Raw genomic sequence first — 8,482 nt, forward strand, 5'->3', positions numbered from 1 at the left:
CCCTGGTGTGAGACTCTCTGAGCAGCTGCAGCGGTGGGACCCCCGGGCGCAGACTCTCAGGGCAGCTCTAGGTCTCCCTCTCCAGGAGCAAGGCTGTTGAAAAGGCAACTGCTGAGCCTGATCGTCAGTTCCTTTGTTTGCCAGCTGCTTCAGAAAGTAAGATCCATCACTGAAGAAACGCTCTCTCAGTGCAGCCACATGACTGTTATGTATTTGGGCTTTCCAGTTAAGCAGTTAGAGAGCAAAGAGTAGTGAGGAAATACTTGGAGACAGCCAACCTCCTGGGCCCTCAGAGCCAAGGGGCTTCCTCTGACCCTTTGAAGCTAATTTATTTATTAGCTGCTGGGGAACAGCAATAACGATGTGTCAGCATTTACCAGAATTTGTCCCCGATACCCTTCCCCACGAGGTGGGGCTGGCACCTCTACAAAGCCTCGCAGAGGGAGCCCGCTCTGAAGGCTCAGCAGGTCCATGAGGGGCTGGCATCCGCCACGCAGTGATGGTAGCTCTGCCAAAGGTACTGCTGCCTTTAGCATTGCAACAGACTACTTAAATGTAATAGGGTTGCAACTTAAAAGACTAGAAACAGGTTTTCCATTAGTTATGATTTCCACGGCCACTTAAGTTCCATGGGAAGTGTATGCTTTGTCCCCTGTGCCTGTAGTGATGTCCACCTTTCACCTCGGGTCACGGCACACACATTTCCCTTAGCTGTATGACTTTAGCTAGCAGTCGCCGGGTTTTCAGAAGAAAGATCTGAACCTGGGCATTTGCATCTGGGGTGGTCTGCCTCGTTTCTCCTCATTCACTTTCCTATTAGTTCAACAGTCCAAGCGCACGGACTTGCAGGCACAGTGGAAAGCTCTTTGGCTCTCCAGGGGCTCTTCCAGGACAGCGGGATGAATGGGCGCATTGTGAGGGCCTTCAGCAAGGTTACAGGTGTAGCCCAAATTGCTCAGAAGCCGGTTTATATTTGGAACCTGGTATCGTGCCGAAAAATGGTTCTGTGAGGAGGAACATCAGAGAAGCGCAGGCAGCCTGGCTGTCTCCCGTTGTACCACTGCGAATTGTTGGGATTTAGAAGGTCAGAAAGAGCAGAAGCCCAAAATATCTAACGGGCCACCACAGCTGAGACCCCGGCCCTGAGACCCCCCCGGCGAGCGGGGCGGCGGAGGGAGCGCTGGGTGTTCGCTAACGACTCCCGGTACGAGACCCACCCCGCCCCGGCCCCGGCCCCGGCCCCGGCCCCGGCGGAGCCCTTCGGCGGCGGCGGGGCCGGGCGGCCGGGGGGGACCCGTGCTGCCACCTGCCGGCGCCGGTGCCCTGCAAAGCCCCGGAGTGAAACCCCGGCACCCCCCAGGTCTTCCTTCTCCCCCCGCTTTGTGCACTGCACAAATTATCTTACGTTATCTTCTGGTTTTCAGACTTGTCTGGGACCACGCATATCCCAAGCATTCGTATCACATCCAGCGTGTTTTATCCTACTTTGTAATGTAACCATTAATAACACATACTGCACGTTTAACAGAGGTGATTTTTGAAAAATTATGTCTAAGATAAATGGTAATCACTTTTTTTCTTTGCAAGAGCTTGTTTCTGAAATAATTCCTTCAGTTTAGGTTGTGCCAATACTCCTGGGGCACGAATACTGTATATATGTCTGCAGTCTTGATTTTCCTACTCATCCAGATGAAGGTACCTGTCCAAGTTTGCAGCTGCCCAAGACTGCCCTGCTCCCTCCTGTCTGAACATTAAGTTTGGGGAAAAAAAGGACAGCGAAAGGACAGGTATGGTGTTTCAAGCATGAAATCAGGACACGAATTTTTAAGCATCCAGACTTGGCAACAGAGAGATGCCCTCATGCCCCGTAGTACAGTCATATCCTGAATGTCCTTTTGTGGTTGGAGTCGTTCGTGTTTCAAGACACGACAACACAAATCCACAAAACCCCCGCGTACTGTAGTATGAGGCTAGGCACCAACTTAAATTGTAGATTCTTCCAGGGTGTCTTCCAAAAGGATATCTATCTTCCAAAGGATATCTTCTCAGGATAACCACTACAAATCCCATAGAACTGCAGAAACTGAAATACCTTCTGAACCATTTCATGGTTGGAAGGATGTAATTTCACATCATCACAGAAGATGCAAGGATCACAATCACTGGACTCCCATGATTTTGGACAAAATCCTGTGAATTGTAAAGCATCTACAAGGGATGGCACGTGTGAGCGGAGAGCTCCTGCTTTCATCTTCTGATGAAAAATGTTCTTAGCCAGAGAGAGGAAGTTGATGCAACACATTAAAAACCTCACTTTCTTAGCCAAAATAGAAATGCCTCTACGGGTATGCCTACATTGCAGCCAAATTCACGACTACAGCTCCAAGTAGTTCAGACTATCATAATTCCCACCCACAGGCTTCTGCTGTGTTAGTGATAGTAAGGAGTAAAGATACGTTGACTCAACTCTCCTCTCTCTGACATAATTTGGGTCAAATGGACAGGATTTTTTTCTCCATCTTACTTACTGGAAAAGATGTCAAGGAGATGACCTTGAGCATTCAGCCATGAAACTATGGTATCATGTGCAATTTTTTAATTAATTCTGAATTAATATCTTATTGTGCATTTTTAAACAAAAACCTCTGGAAGTTACAAAAGGAAACATGGAGTCTCAAAGGAAAAATGCATAACAGATATTAACAAAACCCCTACTATGTACGCCAGACTTGGCCCACGACTATTCAGTATTTTTGATAACCTCATATAGCCAGTCTTGTTAAAGGCTTTTGAAAGTCTGGGTAAACAGTGCTAGCTTTTTTTCCCTGCTTAGGAACACATTTAAAAAACTGTAATTGAAAAGGGAGATTTTCTAAGGTGAGGCTGCTTGATTAGGTATCAGACTGTGACAGCCAAAGCATTTTTATGGATCAAAAATGTAGCTAATGAGTGGAAAACATGCTAGAAATGAATACTACATTTCTTCATGACAAAAAGCTAATAGAGGGTTGTCTCAAGTTTCTGTGTTAGATATGACATGGTTTGATAAGTAAAATAAAAGAAGAAAGATGAAAGATCAGTTAAAGAAGAGAGGTGAATGAGGTAACTCTCACGAATGGTACGTGTAGGATTCATTTCTCTAACACTGGCCATCTTACCATGCCTTGTCTAAGCAGATTGTTTCACCCCACTCCGTTTGCGAGGTGGAGTAAATTGCTGTGGTGAGGTTCCCGTTTCTCTTCTCTGACCACAGAGGGAACCCAGACATCCATCCTCTCTACTTGTTCACCTTTTCTTCTGGCAAGTTATCTCGCCTGCTTCAAGTTCTTTCGTTTACCCATGTCCAGAAAAGATGAAGCAGAAATTCAGAGAATCTTAACTGGATTTAACTGAAGAGGTAACACAATAGTAGATGAACCTCATTGTTAAAAAATGAGAAATAATTCACCCTGGGGACACCTACATCAGCTGACAGGGTCTCCTACAGGAGGCCTTCAAAAACACCTCTCTTCATTGACTGTATAGCCTATGCCCGAACCATTCAGTCCGGGAACTATGAGGAAGAAATGTGGCTCACAGGCTGAAAGAAAGCAACAGGCTGCTTTCAGGACAAGGTACACCATGTGCCCACGGCTCAGTTCAGATGCAGTCGTAGAGGATGGAGGTGATGAGCTCAGGCAGACTGATTCATGAAACTACTGGCAGGGTACCTACTTTGCACCTATGGCACAGGTGCAAAGGTCCTTTGTGCTGTAGAAACAACAGTTTCCACTCCCACCAGTTTCATGATGAGTTGCTTCTCACAGGATGCTTCCCACGGTGGGCTGAGGTCCTAAGAGCCCACCTACGGCAAGTTTTTTTGGTTTTGTTTTCTGCAAAAAAGTGGACTGTAAAGAAGGCTAGAATACAATTCTGCTAATTCAGATAAACGATATAAAAACTGGAGGCTGGACTGTTAGCCCCTGAGTACACCCTGGTGAACAGTTACTTTTACTGCTACATTTGTTATCATATTATATTAACGCAATTAATATGCACAAACAGTAGACACTAATCTACTCCTCTCTTAGAAGAGGCTAATTTTTTTTGCTGCAATCAGAAACCCAGTTTGTCAAGGTCATGAATCATCTAATTCCTTGGCAATGGCTGATCTCAGAATGTGACCAAACCAGCCTCCATTTACTGGTTAATAGTTAACAGTTTATTTCAAGTACCTGATAAATTCTGGGTCAGATCTCCTGAAAACATTTGAGGGCTCAGGGTTAATGTTTATTTTAGCAGGATGAAAATATGAACCACTCATTTCTGTAGCTTCTTGTGATTTGATTTTATTTCCAGCATGAAACAAATGGGGCACAAACAGCCACCTGCCTTGCCAGGGAGACCTAATAAAAGAGCCGAACAGAAAAATCTCTCAGAAATAGAAGACCAGATGGGAGGAAGCTACAAAGACCGGAATAATAAGTTACCACTGCTATCAGATAGTTTAAGATAGTTTAAGGCCAAACATCTACCCTCATCTAAGTTTTGGTCAAATTATGCAGTTTTTGCAAAACCTTTTCAATTCTATAATCTCTAAGTACTATCTCTACATTTCTTTGCTTAAATCCAGTATAGATTATACTACTTCCTAAAATCCACACTACTTAAGTTCTTCTTTCCTTTCAACTAGCTGGATCATGTCAACGTAAGTTTTATGATCCTTCCAGCTGCTAATCGAGAAGCAAGAGAGCACCTACGGCTTATTGTTCAAAAACTTGAAAAATAAAGCCTTGGACAGTTGTTAGCCTTCAAGTGGGTCTAATTTGCACCAGAGGATGAGTTAGCCCAGAATCTGTGAGGCCTTTGCAACCCCTTTCTACAGTCACCTCCTACCCTGACCTCACCTCAAAATCTCAGTGTCCCACAGAAGGGACAAATGAGCCATCATTTTCATCTCCTGAAAAGCCACAGCTTTTAGATTAACGCTTTAGGACAAGCTGACCCAAATTTCAGTTTATGTTTATACGTAACTGCAGCAGTTCGGTGGCTGCTTCATAAAACCATTCCTTTCACAGAGGTGAGGAGGATTCAAGTGGGAAACAGAGCAAGCGTACAGGAGCTCTTTCTCGGTAAATGCTGCAAGCGTCTGAGAGTTAGCAGCTTTGGGACTTTCTGATTTCCATTAGTCTAACCTTTTTTTTTAACTTTTGGCCTCCACGAGGCAAGGAGTTCTGCAATGTAATCATGCACTGAGGAAAAACAATTAACTTCCTTCAGTTTTAAACCTTCTACCACAAGATTGTAATGGCTACTCTCACTATTGCTAGCTTCCTGCTAGCTTTTCATCCTTTGTATTGGCAATTTGAGGACAGAGGCAATGAGGTAAATGTTTTATCTGGAGAACAAACTCCACTTTCATTCCCTGGATTGCCTAAATTCTTCCATTTTAAGAAGGCCTTGAGTTTTAAGTTGTTACAGTTCTTGTGCCTTCATACAAAGGTTTGTTACAAATCTTTTCTCCTTCATGATCACAGGATGTGCTTATAATGAATATAAGCACATTGTGAACTTGTGTGCCTTATCCATCAAAACACAGGCTTTGACCTGAAGCTCACTGAAGTGGATGGATTTTTTTCTACCCGCTCTGAAGAACACAGCTAACAAGTGTTCTCTGTGATTTCTCCATTTGTACTCTATTGTTTTTTATTTCCTTTTGTTCCATTTTCCATATATCCAGAAGTTAGCTAATTTATAACCCTAATCAAAAACTCATAATAGAATTTAAACTCAAGTCCATCTTCTTCACTGAAGAATTTCAGCATAGGCTTCATTTAGGTATGCTTTTAACTGTTAATAGCATTCCTAAGAGCTAAGAAAATACTTCAGCGCTCAGCTGACCAGAAACAGGCTATGTGATCAGGTCCCTGCTTGCCATTTCACTGAGAATGGAAATCTTTTTCTACAGTCACTGATGTCTTCCAACCAGAGTGGATATTCCTATTTATTTTTCTTTTACCGTCTTCCATTCTCATTTTCCATGTACGTATTCTATAATGAAGCTTTTGTTTTACACTTTGTATCCTCTCTCTTCTCTTTTGGTCAAACCCCCTTTTGTTTCACCTTTTAATTTCAATTATTTTTTCCATTCAGTTTCATTTGTCTATAGTAAATTAATTTTCTCCTTTCTTCTTCTTCTGATTTAAGAATAGCAATCTTGCTATGTTATTTTATAGTAATCTCATCTGAGCTTTAGAGAATTACAAGCTTCTTTATTTGAATTAAATAGGAGCAAGCTCACTCTAATAATAATATCTTACATTAACATCTCCAATATGTTCTGAAAGTGCTCTTTACTCTGTTATTTTTACTCCTTAAACAGACCAGGTTTGACACAAGCAGGTGTTTGAAGTCATTTAGATTATATCATATTAAATCTGGAATGAGTTTCACCCGGCACTTCTGTTTAAATTAGGGATTTAGATTCAATATCAACAAGCATTAATGATTTCTGCAACTTCCTCTATGTCACAGAAGCTGTTTTCTCAGTGTGTTAAAAGGATACATATTTTTCACATTCTATGAAAAAAATTTCTCATAATAGAGAGAAACTTTTTCCTTGAGCATTTTCCTTCTTCCATCCTTTACGGTTCTAAGTCTTCTCTCTAATTTAAGAGTTTCTTGCCCCAGCTGTGAAAGGAAGGTTGGAATACCTTATACTCAGAGCTGCTGGAACCGATCAGTGATGTGCAGGCCAAATACGGAACTGATTTGCTTCCATAAGCAATTTAAGCAATGTTTCAGTGAAATTGTCGTAAGTGTATATCAGCACAGAACGTAGCGCTATGTTTTTGCAATGCTCTGAAGATGAAAACCTCATGACAATACTAATTATTACTGATAACTAAAGAGCCCAAGAAAGGCAATCTGCAATTATAGAATCATAGAATCATAGAATCATTGAGGTTGGAAAAGACCTCTAAGATCATCGAGTCCAACCGTCAACCCAACACCACCATGCCCACTAAACCATGTCCCTAAGTGCCTCATCTACTCGTCTTTTAAATACCTCCAGGGATGGGGACTCCACCCCTTCCCTGGGCAGCCTGTTCCAATGTTTCACCACTCTTTCAGTAAAGAAATTTTTCCTTACATCCAATCTAAACCTCCCCTGGCGCAACTTGAGGCCATTTCCTCTCGTCCTATCGCTTGTTACTTGGGAGAAGAGACCGACACCCACCTCGCTACAACCTCCTGTCAGGTAGCTGTAGAGAGCGATGAGGTCTCCCCTCAGCCTCCTTTTCTCCAGGCTAAACAACCCCAGTTCCCTCAGCTGCTCCTCATAAGACTTGTTCTCCAGACCCCTCACCAGCCTCATTGCCCTTCTCTGGACACGCTCCAGCACCTCGACGTCCTTCTTGTAGTGAGGGGCCCAAAACTGAACACAGTATTTGAGGTGCGGCCTCACCAGTGCTGAGTACAGGGGCACGATCACTTCCCTACTCCTGCTGGCCACACGATTTCTGATACAGGCCAGGATGCCATTGGCCTTCTTGGCCGCCTGGGCACACTGCCGGCTCATGTTCAGCCGGCTGTCGACCAGCACCCCCAGGTCCTTTTCCGACAGGCAGCTTCCCAGCCACTCTTCCCCAAGCCTGTAGCGCTGCATGGGGTTGTTGTGGCCCAAGTGCAGGACCCGGCACTTGGCCTTGTTGAACCTCATGCAATTGGCCTCGGCCCATCGATCCAGCCTGTCCAGGTCCCCCTGCAGAGCCTTCCTACCCTCGACCAGATCAACACTCCCGCCCAACTTGGTGTCGTCTGCAAACTTACTGAGGGTGCACTCGATCCCCTCATCCAGATCATTGATGAAGATATTAAACAAGACCGGCCCCAAAACTGAGCCCTGGGGAACACCGCTCGTGACCGGGTGGTCACGATGTTTACTTCGCACTTGGCATTTCAAATGGAAAAAAGCAAGCAAGCAAATTTTCAAATAATATTGTCAGAGCTGAAGCCAGACCACGAGGTACTAAAGCAATTACTTCAGCAACTTGCTCTTATAAAGGGAATCACCAGCAACAGGTTTCATTTCTAGGTAACTTGCCAGGCTCCCAAGAAACACAGCAGCATCTACAGTCTGGAAACATGTCAAAACAGTAGCATGCAATTCATAGCAACTCAGAAACTAAGTGCGAAAAAATATGCTGCTTCAGCAAACATCATTTGCATCAAATTTTCCCATAACAGAACTACATAGAGGAGAGTTGTATCACAGCAGGAGAAAAAAGGTGCAGTTTCAGCTGTGAACAGTAGACACTGTTTGTCAGAGGTGATTTTAAAGTATTTTTGCTCTTGAATTTAGAGCAGGATTATGTCTATATAATTAGATGGGAGAATATTTTTTTGAGGCGGCTGAAGGTCAAATCCCATCATGCTTATTTATACCTTGGCTATGAATAGTTCTGCTGATCTCAATAAGACTTCTGGAGGAGTACCCAAG

Source organism: Aptenodytes patagonicus, chromosome 1 (assembly GCF_965638725.1).
Source record: "Aptenodytes patagonicus chromosome 1, bAptPat1.pri.cur, whole genome shotgun sequence".
Lineage (NCBI taxonomy): Eukaryota > Metazoa > Chordata > Aves > Sphenisciformes > Spheniscidae > Aptenodytes > Aptenodytes patagonicus.